Source organism: Triticum dicoccoides, chromosome 1B (genome assembly GCF_002162155.2).
Source record: "Triticum dicoccoides isolate Atlit2015 ecotype Zavitan chromosome 1B, WEW_v2.0, whole genome shotgun sequence".
NCBI lineage: Eukaryota > Viridiplantae > Streptophyta > Magnoliopsida > Poales > Poaceae > Triticum > Triticum dicoccoides.
The window spans coordinates 587,138,923-587,156,331 of record NC_041381.1 but is presented as its reverse complement, the minus strand read 5'-3'; positions in this window follow the sequence as shown (position 1 = coordinate 587,156,331).

Here is a 17,409-nt window from a genome sequence, read left to right as displayed (position 1 = left end):
GCTCTTCTGGTTGGGGTGAAGATACCCCAAACAAGCCCCTCAAAGGATTAGTTTCCATAGTGACAAGTAACATAAAATTTCAGCACACTATATAAATGTTTCCTTACCAAGTTCCACTCACCAAAAGCGCTACACTCCCTGGCAACGGTGCTAGAAAAGAGTCTTGATGACCCACAAGTGTAGGGGATCTATCGTAGTCATTTCGATAAGTAAGAGTGTCGAACCAAACGAGGAGTAGAAGGAAATGATGAGCGGTTTTCAGTAAGGTTTCTCTGCAAGCACTGAAATAGTAGGTGATAGATAGTTTTGTGATAAGATAAATAGTAACGAACAAAAAGTAAATAAAGTGCAGCAAGGTGGCCCAATCCTTTATGTAGCAAAGGATAAGCCTGGACAAATCTAATAATGAGAAAGGAGCTCCCGAGGACACATTGGGAATTATCGTCAAGCTAGTTTTCATCACGTTCATAAGATTCGCATTCGGTACTTTGATAATTTGATATGTGGGTGGACCGGCACTTGGGTACTGCCCTAACTTGGACAAGCATCCCACTTATGATTAACCCCTATTGCAAGCATCCGCAACTACAAAAAGGAGTATTAAGGTAAACTTAACCACAACATTAAACATATGGGTCCATATCAACCCCTAACGAAGCAACGCATAAACTAGGGTTTAAGCTTCTGTCACTCTAGCAACCCATCATCTACTTATTACTTCCCTATGCCTTCCTCTAGGCCCAAATAATGGTGAGGTGTCATGTAGTCGACGTTCACATAACACTACTAGAGGAAAGACAAAATACATCTCATCAAAATATCGAACGAATACCAAATTCACATGACTACTTATAGCAAGACTTCACCCATGTCCTCAAGAACAAACGTAACTACTTACAAAGCATATTCATGTTCATAATCAGAGGAGTAATAATATGCATAAAGGATCTGAACATATGATCTTCCACCAAGTAAAACAATTAGTATTAACTACAAGGAGTAATCAACACTACTAGCAACCAACAGGTACCAATTTGTGGTTTTGATACAAGATTGGATACAAGATATGAACTAGGGTTTTGAGAGGAGATGGTGTTGGTGAAGATGTTGATGGAGATTGACCCCCTCCCGATGAGAGGATCGTTGGTGATGACGTTGGTGATGATTACCCCCTCCGGGAGGGAAGTGTCCCCGGCAGAACAGCTCCGCCAGAGCCCTAGATTGATTCCGCCAAGGTTCCGCCTTGTGGCGGTGGAGTTTCGTCCTGTAAGCTTGCCCACGATTTTTTCCAGGGAAAGAGTGATGATATAGCAGAAGATGGACGCCGGAGGCCCACCAGGGGGCCCAGGAGATAGGGGCCGCACCCTACAGGGAGGGCGCGCCCCCCTGTCTCCTGGACAGGGTGTGGGCCCCCTGGCCTATTTCTTTCTCTCATAAATTCTTAATAAATCCAAAAAGTTGTTTCATGGAGTTTCAGGACTTTTGGAGTTGTGCAGAATAGGTTTCCAACGTTTGCTCCTTTTCCAGTCAGAATTCCAGCTGCCGGCATCCCCCTTCTTCATGGTAAACCTTGTAAAATAAGATAGAATAGCCATAAGTATTAAGATATAATGTGTAATAATAGCCCATAATGCAATAAATATTGATATAAAAGCATGATGCAAAGTGGACGTATCAACGAGCGGAGGAGTTCCGCGTTCCACGGCCGGGTCGTTTCTTCGCCGGCGGTGTCCTTCTTGCACTTCTTTGACTTGCGTGCATTGATGAGGTAGTAGGCGTTGCGACCGCGCAAGGCCCTGCTCACGATGAATGGGCCCTCCCATGGAGAGGACAGCTTGTGCTGGCCTGCCTGCTCTTGGACGAGTCAGAGGACGAGGTCACCTTCACGGAATGCGACAAGCTTGATCTTCTTGCTATGGTAGTGCCTTAGGCCTTGCTGGTAGATAGCCGAACGGCTAAGTGCCAGAAGGCGTGCTTCTTCAAGTAGGTCGACGCCGTCTTCGCGTGCCTCTCTGGCTTCGGCTTCGGTGTACATCGCGACGCGCGGCGAGTCAAACTCGACGTCGGTCGGGATGACGGCTTCAGCTCCATAAACAAGGAAGAACAAGGTGAACCTGGTCGACCGGTTCGGTGTGGTGCGTAGACTCCAGAGAACTGCCGGCAACTTGTCAAGCCAACTGCCGAGTGAGCGGATGAGTGGCTCGACGAGTTGCGGCTTGATGCCAGATAGGATGAGTCTATTGGCCCGCTCGACCTGCCCGTTGGACTATGGATGTGCCACGGATGCTAGGTCGAGGCGGATGCCGAAGACGGAGCAGTATTGCTCGAGCGCGCCCTTTGCGAAGTTGGTGTCATTGTCGATGATGATGTTGTTCGGCATGTCGTAGCGCACCGCTATGTCCTTGATGAACCGGACGGTTGTTGGCCCGTCCAGTTTCTTGATTGGTCTTGCCTCGATCCACTTGGTGAATTTGTCCACTGCCACCAGCAAGTGCGTCATGCCACCTCGAGCGGTTTTGAAGGGTCCCACCATGTCGAGTCCCTAGACCGCAAAGGGACAGGCAATCGGTATGGTGTGGAGTGCTAATGCTGGCTGGTGGCTGTGTTTGCTGAAGCGTTGGCACCCTTCGCACTTAAGGACGAGTGACTCGACGTCTTCGAGGGCCGTTGGCCAGTAGAAGCCATGGCAGAACGCCTTGGCCACCAGGGATCACGATGCGGCGCGGTGCCCTCACTCGCCCTTGTGAATGTCAAGGAGGATGTCGATGTTGCGATCCTGCTCGACGCAGTGCTGGAATACGCCGGTAGAGCTGCACTTGATGAGCTCGTTGTTGATGATGCTGTAGGCGGACGCTCGGCGCTGAACATGCTGAGCTTCGGTCTCGTCCATGGGGAGAACCCAGTTCTCCAGAAATTATGATATCGGTAGGGCCCAAGATGGGGGCGTGACCACGGTGAAGACGGCCACCAGGGTGGGTTCCGAGTCGACAGCCCCTGGGCCGGGTTGAGCAGCCCCCGGGTTGGGGATGGCAATGGCCGGGTCCGAGGTGATGGTGGCCGGGTTGAGCTGAGCAGCCCCCGGGCCAGGTTCAGCAGCCCCCGGGCCGGGTTCAGCAGCCCCCGGGCCGGGTTCAGCAGCCCCCGGGCCGGGTTCAGCAGCCCCCGGGCCGGCTTGCGGTGCGGCTGGGTCTTCTGGAACGTGGATGGACTCGGAGTCCGGCGATGGCTTGATGGACGGCTTGCGCAGGTGCTCGAGGGAGACGCCGGATGGGATGGCTTGACGTGATGAGGCAATCTTTGCGGGCGTGTCGGCTGCCTCGTTCTCCGCGCATGGGACGTGGAGGAACTCGCAGCCTTCGAAGGATCCGGACAGCTTCTGGACGAGGAAGCAGTAGCTTTCCATGTTGGAGTCGCAGGCGTCCCACTCGCCAGAGCACTGCTGCACCACCAGCTCCGAGTCGCCGTAGCCAAGGATGCGCCAGATGCCGAGTTCCTTGGCAAGCCGGAGGCCGTGCACAAGGGCTTCATATTCGGCGATGTTGTTGGAGGCGGCAAAGTGGACCTGGAGTGCGTAGCGGATTCGGTCGCCTTTTGGAGATGACAGTACGATGCCAGCCCCTAAGCCGAGTTGCATCTTGGACCCGTCGAAGTGCATGCGCCAATGCATCAAGTCGGGAGGCGGCGACAAGTACTGGGTCTCGGTCCAGTCGACGAGGAAACCAGCCAGAGCCTAAGACTTGATCGTGGTGCGGGGCTCGTAGAGGATGGTGTGGCCGGCTAGCTGGATCGCCATTTGGCGACCTGGCCAGAGGCGTCCCGGCACCCGATGATTTCTCCGATAGGCGCCGTGCTGACAACAGTGACGACGTGCTCTTGAAAGTACTGCTTCAGCTTCTTGGTGGTAAGGTACACGCCGTAACACATCTTCTGGTAGTGTGGGTAGTTCTGCTTGGAGGTGGAGAGCACCCCCTCAGGTAGTAGACCGGGCACTGGACGGCCTGGATCTTGCCCTTCTCTGGTCACTCGACCACCAGCACCATGCTGACCGCCCGCGAGGTCGCGACTATGTAGAGCAACAGCGGCTCCTTGTCGGTCGGTGTGGCCAGGACTGGTGCGGTGGAGAGCATGCGCTTGAGGTCTTGGAAGGCTTCGTCCGCCTTGCTGTTCCACTCGAACGGGCTTGTCTTCTTCATCAGCTGGTACAGGAGTAGCACCCTCTCGCCCAGTCGGCTTAGAAACCGGCTGACCGAGGCCAAGCATCCGGTGAACTTCTGGACGTCACGCAGCCGAGCTGGCTTGTGCATGCGCTCGATGGCCTTGATCTTCTCCGGGTTCGCCTCAATGCTGCATTCCGAGACGAGGAAGTCGAGCAGCTTTCCGGCCAGGACGCCAAAGACACATTTTTCCGGGTTGAGCTTGACCTTGTATTCACGGAGGTTGGCGAATGTTTCCTTCAAATCGTCGAGGAGCGTGAGGTGTTGCTTGGTCTTCACCATGATATCGTCCACGTACACGTGGATGTTGCGGCCGAGTTGCGGTAGCAGGCATTTCTGCATGCAGCGTTGGAAGGTGGCGTCGGCGTTCTTCAAGCCGAATGACATGGTGATGTAGCAACACGCACCAAAGGGCGTGATGAAGGACGTCTTCAGGGCATCGGCCAGGTCCAGCTTGATCTGGTGATAGCCGGAGTAAGCGTCCAGGAAGGACAGGAGCTCGCACCCGGCGGTCGAGTCGATGACTTGGTCGATCCGTGGGAGAGCAAACAGATCCTTGGGACAGGCCTTGTTGAGGCTGGTGTAGTCGATACACATGCGCCAGGTCTTGTTCTTCTTCAGGACGAGGACTGGATTGGCCAGCCACTCGGGGTGAAACACTTCCATTATGAAGTCGGCCGCCAAAAGCTTGGCGACCTCTTCAACAATGGTTCTTCTCTTCTCTTCGGAAAACCGACGGAGGGGTTGATGGACAGGCTTGGCGTCCTTGCGGACGTGGAGTTTGTGCTCGGCGTACTTCCTCGGGATACCCGGCATGTCCTTGGGGGTCCATGCGAAGATATCCCGATTCTCACGGAGGAAGTCGATGAGCTCGCCTTCCTATTTGCTGTCAAGGCGGGCGCCTACGAAATGTACTTGCTGCAGTTGGGGTCTCCGGGTTGAGCTTCACCTTCTTGGTCTCCTTTGAGGGCTTGAAGGCGGCCTCGTCGGCCAGGTCCAGGCTCGGGATCGACGCAGCGGAGGCCTCACCGGCCAGGGCGATGATCCAGTCGAGCTGGCGCCGCTCCTCGGCAATGACCAGCGACTCGGCCAACTTGGCATCGTCTCGGGCACACTCCAGAGACTTGCGGTAGTCACCGGTGACAATGATGAGGCCCTTGGGACCCAGCATCTTCATCTTCAGGTACGCGTAGTGGGGAACCGCCATGAACTTGGCGAGCGCGGGCCGGCCGAGCAATGCATGATATGCACTGGACAGGTCCACCACCTCGAACCAGACCGGTTCGCGTCGGAAGTGGATGTTGTCGCCGAACAAGACTTCGAGCCGGACCCGGCCAATGGGCGAGCAGGAGAGGCTGGGTACGATGCCGTGGAAGACTGTCCGGGTTGGCTCCAGGTCCTCAGCCTTGAGGCCGAGCTTGGTCATCGTGTCGTGGTAGAGGATGTTGATGCTGCTGCCGCCGTCGATGAGGACTCGGGAGAACTTGCATGTACACCGTGCGACGATGGTGGGGTTGAGGACGAGGGCGTATCCACTCGGACTCAGCATGACTGTCGGGTGATCCTCCCGGGTCCAGGTGATCGGGCGATCCGACCAGTGCATGAAATCCGGCTTGGCCAGGACGACGGTGTTCACCTCCTGCCGAAGGAGGCGCTTGCTGCGCTTGTCATCGCCGAGGCTGGTGAAGACGACGTAGGCCGCGTTCTGGTCCAGGTAGGCGTCATTCCGCATCACGCCGCCAGCGGGAGGCGGCGGTGGAGGCGGAGGCGTTTGTCCTGCGCCTGGAGCTGGAGCCGGAGCCGGAGGAGGCGAAACGTCTCCCCTCATGATGCGCTTGGTGATGGCGCACTGCCGAAGCGTGTGCGTGGAGGCTCTTGCGCCAATGTGGTGCTTGCAGGGGGCGTCGAGCATCTCTTCGAAACTCATGGCGGGTTGCCACGCCATCTTGCCGGTCTGCCGGCGCTTCGCGGCTGGGTCCGCCGCGGGCTCGGCGGCTGCGACAAGCCGGTTGTCGTGATGTTGCACCGGCTGGTCGGCCTTGCGCTTGTTGTTCTGGTGATGCTGCTACCGGCTGCTTTTGCCGGCCGGCTTCGGGGGAGGAACCGGCTTCGCCTTGCCGGCTTCATCTAGTGCCACCTGGATCTTCATGGCGGAGTCGGCGTTGGCGTACTTGTCCGCCGTCACCATGAGCGCGGCCATGGTGGCCTACTCAGAGCATAGGAGCTTGTGCTTGAGGAGGGTGCTGATACGTCTCCAACGTATCTATAATTTTTGATTGCTCCATGCTACTTTATCTATTGTTTTGGACTATAATGGGCTTTATTTTCCACTTTTGTATTATTTTTGGGACTAACCTATTAACCGGAGGCCCAGCCCAGAATTGCTGTTTTTTGCCTATTTCAGTGTTTTGAAGAAACGGAATATCAAAGGGAGTCCAAACAGAATGAAACCTTTGGGAACGTGATCTTCTCGCCGAACATGATCCAGGAGACTTGGACCCTACTCCAAGAAGTGCCAGAGGCGGTCACGAGGGTGGGGGCGCTCCCTCCCCCCTGGGCGCGCCCCCCTACCTCGTGGGCCCCCTGACGCTCCACCGACGTACTCCTTCCTCCTATATATACCTACGTACCCCCAACAAATCGGGGACAGAGCCAAAAACCTAATTCCACCACCGTAACTTCCTGTATCCACGAGATCCCATCTTGGGGCCTGTTCCAGAGCTCCGTCGGAGGGGGCATCCACCACGGAGGGCTTCTACATCATCACCATAGCCCCTCCGATGAAGTGTGAGTAGTTTACTTCAGACCTTCTGGTCCATAGTTAGTAGCTAGATGGCTTCTTCTCTCTTTTTGGATCTCAATACAATGTTATCCCCCTCTCTCGTGGAGATCTTTTCGATGTAATCTTCTTTTTGCGGTGTGTTTGTTGAGACCGATGAATTGTGGGTTTATGATCCAGCTTATCTATGGAAAATATTTGATTCTTCTCTGAATTCTTTTATGTATGATTGAGTTATCTTTGCAAGTCTCTTAGAATTATCCGTTTGGTTTGGCCAACTAGATTGGTAGTTCTTGCAATGGGAGAAGTGCTTAGCTTTGGGTTCAATCTTGCGGTGACCTTACCCAGTGACAGAAAGGGTTGCAAGGCACGTATTGTATTATTGCCATCGAGGATAACAAGATGGGGTATTTATCATATTGCATGAATTTATTACTCTACATCATGTCATCTTGCTTAAGGCATTACTCTATTTTTAACTTAATACTCTAGATGCATGCTGGATAGCGGTCGATGAGTGGAGTAATAGTAGTAGATGCATGTTTCGGTCTACTTGTCACGGACTTGATGCCTATATACATGATCATTGCCTGGATAACCTCATAACTATGCTCAAGTCTGTCAATTGCTCAACAGTAATTTGTTCACCCACCGTAGAATACTTATGCTCTTGAGAGAAGCCACTAGTGAAACTTATGGCCCCCGGGTCTATTCTCATCATATCAATCTCCATCACTTTATTTACTTGCTTTGCTTTTACTTTTTACTTTGCATCTTTATACCAAAAATACCAAAAAATATTATCTCTATCAGATCTCACCCTCGTAAGTGACCGTGAAGGGATTGACAACCCCTAAGCGTTGGTTGCGAGTAGCTAACGTTTTGTGCAGGTATGAGGGACTTGCGCGTGGTCTCCTACTGGATTGATACCTTGGTTCTCAAAAACTGAGGGAAATACTTACACTACTGTGTTGCATCATCCTCTCCTCTTCGGGGAAATCCAACGCAAGCTCGAGACGTAGCAGGTGCCATCTCGGCACCCGTTGACGAAGTATTGGATCGCTTGGACTTCATGGACGCCCTCGCAGCTGTTCTGGAGCTCGGTCCAGCGTGCGAGGTACTCGCGGCCGGTCTCCGTCGGCCCCTACATGCACATGGCGAGCTGGCTGGGGTGACCGGGTCGCTTTTATGTCCCCCTGAAGTTGTGGACAAAGGCCTCCTCGAAGTCGACCCACGCGTTGATGCTGCCCATCAGCAGGCTGTTCAACCATGTGAAGGCCGACCCCTGGAGCATGAGCGGTGCGTAGTGCACGGCGAGACGACAATTGGCACTGGTGATGCCAATGGCCGTGGTGTAGTCGGTGAGCCCGTCTTCTGGCTTCACGGTCCCATTGTACTTGGGGGTGTCGCGGGGAGCACGAACCCCTTGGGAAAGGGCTCCTCCCATATGTGTGGGCCGAAGCATGCCGGCCCGATAGTGCCTCTCTCCTCCACCTCTAGGGAGCGAGCGAGCTGATTGAGGCGGTGGCGCGCGTCGGCGTCGTCAATGGCGTGCGGGCCGAGTCGACTGGCAGCCAGGCCCCGAGGGTCCGGGTCGGTTGGAGCCGGACGCCGGCCATGCTGGGTCTCCGGGGCGGGCTCGTTGCCCAGAGCGTCGGCGGCGGTGACGGCCGGGTTGCATCGAGTCCGGGCTTGGCTGGAGTGCGCCTCGCCGGGCGGCGAGGAAGCCGTGTGCAGAAGTTCGCCGGGTCCGCCAAGGCGGGCGGAGCCGGACCCCGCCGGCTTGGCGAGCTGGTTGAGGCGATCCTGCTGGGTGTGGGCAGCGTGGAGGAGCTCGCGCATCCGCCCGGTGTGTTACTTGAGCTCCTCGCCCGCGAGTTGGTCGAGGCCGACCGCGGCTGCCTCTGCAGCGCGCATGTTCTTGACTGGGGTCTCGTAGACGGTCTGGACGGTGCCGAAGGCCTAGCCGATCGCTCCTCCCCGGGCGCGAGTATCGGCGACCCGGCTTGGCTCGGCCGCGGCGGGCATGAATCCGTGGGCGGCGTCGTGCTCCATCTGAGCGGCCTCCAGGCGATGCCTGGTGGCGGCCAGCGTCTCGGACAGGTCCAGCATCTGCTGGCGCATGTTCTCGAGCTGGGTTCGGGCTTCGACGACGTTGGTGGCGTCGACGTCGGTGCCGATGGGGATGTGGAGGCTCTGCATCGCGGCACGTAGCGGGTCGGACGGCTTGGTCCATGCCGCGGCGGCCACGGCTTCCACGACCCTCCTCGCCTTGCTCGACGAGGAAGAGGTGCCATCGCTGGTGACGAAGACCTCCACATGGGCGTCCATCGCCCCGGCAGTGAATCCACCGTTGAGGGAGAGCGGAGAGTCGGAGTAGCTGATCACCTCGTTGGGGTACTCGTCGACCGTGAGCGCGTCGGAGATGCGCACTGCGGTGAAGGAGGCGGCGAGCGCGCTGATACGTCTCCAACGTATCTATAATTTATGAAGCATTCATGCTATATTACTATCTGTTTTAGGCAATATTGGGTTTTATTATCCACTTTTATATTATTTCTGGGACTAACCTATTAACCGGAGGCCCAGCCCAGATTTGCTGTTTTATGCCTATTTCAGTGTTTCGAGGAAAAGGAATATCAAACGGAGTCAAAACGGAACGAAATCAACTGGAGAAATTATTTTTGGAAGGAAAGCCACCCGATGGACTTGGAGTGCACGTCAGGGAAGAAGGGAGGTGCCCACGAGGGTGGGGGCGCGCCCACCCCCCTGGGGCACGCCCCCCTGCCTCGTGGGCCCCCCTTCGGTCCACCGACGCACTTCTTTCACCCATATATACCTACGTACCCAAAAACTTCCAGAACAGAAGATAGATCAGGAGTTCCACCGCCGCAAGCCTCTATAGCCACCAAAAACCTCTCGGGAGCCCGTTCCGGCACCCTGCCGGAGGGGGGACCCATCACCGGTTGCCATCTTCATCATCCCGGTGCTATCCATGACGAGGAGGGAGTAGTTCACCCTCGGGGCTGAGGGTATGTACCAGTAGCTATGTGTTTGATCTCTCTCTCGTGTTCTCTCTCGTATTCCCTCTATGGCACTATATTGATGTATCCCGAGCTTTGTTATTGTAGTGGGATCTTATGATGTTTCTCCCCCTCTACTCTCTTGTGATGAATTGAGTTTCCCCTTTGAAGTTATCTTATCGGATTGAGTCTTTTATGAGAACACTTGATGTATGTCTTGCGATCCACTTGATGTATGTTTTGGTGATCAACTTGCGGGTTTCGTGACATTGGGAACCTATGCATAGGGGTTGGCACACGTTCTTGACTCTCCGGTAGTAGCTTTGGGGCACTCTTTGAAGTACTTTTATGTTGGTTGGATGAATCTGAGATTGTGTGACGCATATCGTATAATCATGCCCACAGATACTTGAGGTGACAATGGAGTATCTAGGTGACATTAGGGTTTTGGTTGATTTGTGTCTTAAGGTGTTATTCTAGTACGAACTCTTTTATAGATCGATCCGAAAGAATAACTTTGAGGTGGTTTCGTACCCTACCATAATCTCTACGTTTGTTCTCCGCTATTAGTGTCTTTGGAGTGACTCTTTGTTGCATGTTGAGGGCTTGTTATATGATCTATCTATGTTATTATTGTTGAGAGAACTTGCACTAGTAAAAGTATGAACCCTAGGCCTTGTTTCCTATCATTGCAATATCGTTTACGCTCACTTTTATCGCTTCTTACCTTGCTGTTTTTATAATTTCAGATTACAAATACCTATTTCTACTATCTATTTTGCACTTGTATCACCATCTCTTCGCCGAACTAGTGCACCTATACAATTTGCCATTGTATTGGGTGTGTTGGGGACACAAGAGACTCTTTGCTATTTGGTTGCAGGGTTGTTTGGGAGAGACCATCTTCATCCTACGCCTCCTACGGATTGATAAACCTTAGGTCATCCACTTGAGGGAAATTTGCTACTTTCCTACAAACCTGTGCACTTGCAGGCCCAACAACGTCTACAAGAAGGTTGTGTAGTAGACATCACACGCGGATGATGTCGTCCGCCAGAGTGACGGACTCGTCGGAGTAGGAGAAGGGCCCCGTCTGAAGCATGCTCCCGGCCAGCTCCTCGAGCTACCCCATGGTGGGCGCCAACTGTCGTGGTGGGCGCACGGCAGATGCCAAGGGATGGCTAAAGAGAGGAGGAGGCTCGAGGGCGCTGGTGGGCTCTAGAGGCGAGGTTGATATGTGCGGGGGCGGGACGCCGGACATACCCAGGTTCGGGGCTCGCCGGAGAGATAACACCCCTAGTCCTGCCGAGTATAGTTGGATGATCGATAGTACAATGTCGCTCCTGGAGCTGTATGGAGGAGGAAGGAAGCTGGCCAAGGCTTGCGCTGCTCCTTCTCCTCAGTGTTGCTGTTGGGTAGCTAGTCCTATGCTTGCTTGTGTTTCTCTTACATGTGTCTCCTATCTATCTCACATCGCATGTCATGCGGCATGCCTTTGTAGGCATGGGCTCCTGGGGGGGTTTTATAGATCAACCCACCCAGGGTTACAATGGTAATATGCCGAGTCGGTGGGTCCGGATTGTCGGTGTCCAGGGTACCGGGTTGGGTCCCGCTTGTGGGCTTGTGGTTCGCCGGGTTCCCCTAGGTGCGGGCCCCGCGTGCCTAGGGGAACTGTGCGCCGTCTTGTCGATCGTCAGGGCGTGGCCGAGTCGAGTCGTGTATAGTGTTCTCCGTCAGGCCACCGCTTGTTGTCATCAGCAGTGAGGGCGGGAGCACTGTTGCCACACCAGCCCTGGTCAGTGGTAGGTAAGGGGTACTGTTGCCACGCTCTGGCTGACCATAGGCATGGGCGGTGAGGGAGTCCTGGATTAGGGGGTGTCCGGATGGCCGGACTATGACCTTCGGCCGGACTCCCGGACTATGAAGATACAAGATTGAAGACTCCGTCCCGTGTCCGGATGGGACTTTCCTTGGCGTGGAAGGCAAGCTTGGCGATACGATATGAAGATCTCCTCCCATTGTAATCGACTCTGTGTAACCCTAGCCCTCTCTGGTGTCTATATAAACCGGAGAGTTTTAGTCCGTAGGACGAACAACAATCATACCATATGATAGCTTCTAGGGTTTAGCCTCTCTGATCTCGTGGTAGATCCACTCTTGTACTACCCATATCATCAATATTAATCAAGCGGGAGTAGGGTTTTACCTCCATCGAGAGGGCCCGAACCTGGGTAAAAACATCGTGTCCCTAGTCTCCTGTTATCATCCGCCTAGACGCACAGTTCGGGACCCCCTACCCGAGATCCGCCGGTTTTGACACCGACATTGGTGCTTTCATTGAGAGTTCCTCTGTGTCGTCGCCCTTGGGCTCGATGGCTTCTCCGATCATCAACCACGACGCGGTCCAAGGTGAGACTTTTCTCCCCAGACAGATCTTCATATTCGGCGGCTTCGCACTGCGGGCCAACTCGCTTGGCCATCTAGAGCAGATCGAAAGCTACGCCCCTGGCCATCAGGTCAGGTTCGGAAGTTTAAACTACACGGTCGACATCCGCGGGGACTTGATCTTCGACGGATTCGAGCCACGGCCGAGCACGCCGCACTGTCACGATGGGCATGATCTAGCTCTGCCGCCGGACAGCGCCCGAAGCGCCACTCAGGTGTCCGCTCCGACCATTAGCCCGAAGCCAACTGCGCTAACCAGGGACGGACGGTTAGACGCCGCCTCAGGAGTCGCAATCTCTACGGCGATAGAGCCGAATACCAGCCTAGTCCTTTACAAGGCCCATGACTCCAAGGTGTCGGACTCCGTTCTGGACTCCGAATCTTCCGCACCCCTTCCGATCGAACCCGATTGGGCTCCGATCATGGAGTTCACCGCCGCAAACGTCTTTCAGCGCTCGCCTCTTGGCGACATCCTGAATTCACTAAAGTCTCTCTCTTTGTCAGGAGAGCCCTGGCCGGACTACGGTCAGCATGGCTGGGATGCGGACGATGAAGAAATTCGAAACCCACCCACCACCCACTTGGTAGCCACTGTCGACGATCTAACTGACATGCTCGACTTCGACTCCGAAGACATCGACGGTATGGATGCCGATAGAGGAGATAAACAAGAACCAGCACCTATAGGGCACCGTAAAGCCACCTCATCACACGATATATATATATGGTGGGCACACCCAACAGAAATGACAACGAGGATCAAAAGGGCGCAACCAGGGATCGCTCCCTCGAAAAGCAATCAAAACGGCGGCGTAAGTGCAAGGCCAAGCCCCACCTCGACAAAGACCCAGCCATAGAGCAGGGTGAACCAACGGAAGACGAACATGCCAGCGAGCAACCGTCCAAACAGGGTGGACAATCCGGACAGCCCATCCCCGGGACAGATAATAGTCCGGACGATCTCACGCCGGACAAATTGCTGGAGCATTAAAACCTCCACCAAAGGCTCATCGCCACCGCACGTAGCCTGAAAAAGCAGAAACGGAGGCTCAAAACAGCGAAAGATGCACTCAGAATCAGATGAGGCAAAGTACTCAATACCGCACACAAGTACGGCAATAGCCGTCATACAAAGTGCTATCCGAAGCGGAAACTACTACCGAAATTTGATGAAGAGGCCATAAATCCCCCACAGTCAAAAAACAAGGAAGCCACAAGGTCGGATAGATGACCCCACGATCGATCTCAAGCAATAGGGGGCGCCGAACTCCATACGGCGCGCGATCTGTCCAAGAATTCGCATCAAAAAACTGGCCCAACCAGATCCATCTACGGGCCAAGAAAGCAAGCTCCAGTGAGCAATGCAATGCAAAAAATATCCGAACATCACGGCACACCTAAATATAGGGGCACCGCACATCCCCTATGTTTTACCGATGAGGTGCTGGATCATGAATTTCCAGCGGGATTCAAGCCCGTAAATATAGAAGCATACGACGGAACAACAGACCCTGGAGTCTGGATCGAGGATTACATCCTCCACATACACATGGCCAGAGGAGATGACCTCCACGCCATAAAATACTTACCACTTAAGCTCAAAGGCCCAGCCCGGCATTGGCTTAAAAGCCTTCCCGAAAACACCATGGGAAGTTGGGAAGCGCTCGAGGACGCTTCCCGGGCAAATTTTCAAGGGACCTATGTCCGACCTCCGGATGCAGATGATCTGAGTCATATAACTCAGCAGCCTGGAGAGTCCGCTCGGAAACTCTGGAACGGATTCCTCACTAAAAAGAATCAGATAGTCGACTGTCCGGACACCGAGGCCCTAGCAGCTTTCAAACATAGCGTCCGAGACGAATGGCTCGCCATACACCTTGGCCAAGAAAAGCCAAGAACAATGGCCGCATTAACAAGCCTCATGACCCGCTTCTGTGCAGGAGAGGATAGCTGGTTGGCAAGAAGCAGCACCAGCGACCCGAATACATCCGAACCCAAAGATGGAAACGGGAAACCGCGTCGTAACAAAGAACCGCGCCGGATCAAGGACAACAGCCCAATGAGCACGACAGTAAACGCCGGATTCAAAAGCTCTCGGCAAAATCAGAAAAAGCTGCCCCCCAAAGATGACAGGGACGAGCTATCCAACCTCAACAAAATCTTGGACAAAATATGTCAAATCCACAGTACTCCGGGGAGGCCTGCCAACCATACCCACAGAGATTGTTGGGTCTTCAAACAGTCCGGCAAACTCAACGCCGAACACAAGGAGCTCGACACACCAAGCGAGGATGAAGATGCACCCCACAAGCAGAACACCGGAGAACAAAAGAAGTTCCCACAAGAAGTCAAGACAGTAAATTTACTTCAGATGACAAAAGGGAAAACAGAACGGCGCTTACAAAGACACGCGCCGTATGGCCAGCCCCAGAGGAGCGCCGCCAATGGTTGTTACAACCAATCACCTTCGATCATCAGGATTACTCCAAAGGAGCCCGGAACGCAGGCTGGACTGCCTTGGTCGTGAATCCGATTATTAACGGACTCCAATTTACAAAAGTCCTTATGGACGGCGGCAGTGACTTGAACCTGTTATATCAGGACACAATCCGCAAACTCGGGGTAAACCCAGCTATAATCCGCCATGGCAACACTTCCTTTCAAGGAGTCACGCTGGGTCCAGATACCCAAAGTATGGGTTCCCGTTTGTTAGAAGTCAAGTTCGGCTCACCCGACAACTTCCGAAGCGAAAAGCTAACATTCCACATCGCCCCATTCGTAAGTCGCTATCAAGCGCTACTGGGACGAGAAGCCTTCGCCCGCTTTAACGCAATACCGCATTATGCATCCCTTACACTTAAAATGCCCGGCCCACGAGGCATCATTTCATTACAGGGGAATATAAATTGACCCCCAAAGTACGGGCAAAGGTGCGGCCGCCTAGACAGCCGCCCACTAATCCAGCCCTACTATCCAGGACACGGCTCGACGAGTCCGGCGTAAATGTACATATGCTTAATAGCCGCATAACCCCGTACAAGGGGCTCCGCGTGTCCACGTCCGGAGACAATACGACATAATTCTTGCTCCAACTATTTTTTTTATTTTAATATAGATTTCTCGCACGCTTATTTATTTTTAATAAGTTCCTCTCTTTCGCAGACAAACATCGTGCTACGCCCGTCCAGGATACGGCACAACAGAGACACAGGCGCAGACGTGCAGCAGGGACCCGTTTCAAGGATTCTTTTCAGATTAAGACCCTGCATAAACCTTTTTTATTGTCTCTTGTTGACAACATCCCCCGGTTTTCGCTATAACCGAGGAGGAGGCTGGCGTCTTGGCATTTGGCCACGCCAGAATTTTTGCGCGTACCTGGACACTAGGGGCTTTTTACCAAGGGCTCTATTTCGGCCCGTCCTCATAAAGACCAAATACCTTAGGGAGTGTTCGGCGTCGTGAGTTTGGCCCTATATGCATCAGCTCTGAATCATGTCTTTGGTCAAATGTTGGGTTTGCCCGGCTCATGTGTTTTGCTGCCTTACGTTCCGTTATATCGGCTAACGCGGCACCAGGAGAACTACTGTGATTGTGCCCTGGTTCGGCCAAGCGAGCACCTCAGTAGAGAAAGCCGAAAACTGATTGTCATGATATAGCGAGAGACTGTTCAACCACTCGATGACTTTCGGAATCTTTAGGATTCCTCCGCATTAACGAAGGGCCGCTTCCCGGTCAGGCACGCTCACGCCCCGAATCCGGGTGAGCGCGGTGCCCCTAGGGGCTATTCAGTAGCCCCACTGTCAAACTCCTATGGCTAAGTGAAAGTGATAAAGCATTATAGTCTGGTTGCCTAGTTCACCGCGCCACCACCTCCTTTATAGGACCAAGACGTTGGATTAAGTGTGAAAAGCCGCCTTTTTGCGAACACCCCCGCATTCTATGCGTGGGGGCTGAAGCCAACGACTGCCATCTTTTAGGTTATATACAAATATATACATTAAACGGCCGCACAGGAGGCATCATAATTCTTGCAAGCACAAGTATAAAAAGCTTTTATATTCCATCAAAATATTCATTTTACAAATAGCACACACTATTCGAACACAACATCCTTTGAGCACTACGACTCTATTAAACGAGCACCATGAAGAACTTCCTCAAAGTAGTGCTTGGCAGGTACTTGGCTTTCGTCCAAATCCCGGGATGCAACAACACTGGCCTTCATATCCGCCCAGTATGTTTTGACACGGGCAAGAGCCATCCGTCGCCCTCTATGCACGCCGACCTCTTCATTGCATCAGCATGCGGCACCGAACCAAGGAACTGCTGCACCAAGCCAAAATAACTCTTCGGCTCCGGCTTCTCCGGCCACAGACGACTCGCAACATACCTCATGGCGAGTCCGAATAACCTGTTCAGCTCCGCCCAGGCGGCCAAACGGTCGGATACCGAAAGTGGGCATTCTGGATTGTGGAACTGCGACCAAAAAAGCTCTTCCAATCCGTGGTCACCTCGGCCGCGGAAGTGTTCGGTCGCGTCCACCACACTAGCTGCCAAATCCAGATAAGGGTTTTCCACACTCCACTGCCAGTCTAATGGAGCATACTTGGGGTCTCCGAACTTCATCCGCAGCATATAGGGCTTTCCAGATGTGATATCTCCGGCCTAACGCAGCTCCTCCTTCATAGCTCTCATTGCAGAGCGAGTATCCTTGGCTTCGGCAGCGATCTTTTCATGATCCTTCTGAGCCGCCCTATCTTCTTGTTCAAGAAATTTACAGCGGTCGGTAGCATCCTTCAACTTTATGGTCATTTCGGCTATTGCCTTTTTGCTCTGGCAGTGAGCAGCCTGTTCGGCTTTTAGCTCTTCAGCCGCTTTAACGGCAGCCGCATCACTTCTCCTTTTTTGCTCCTTGGCTCGGGCAAGTTCCACCCGAAGGTTCTCCATG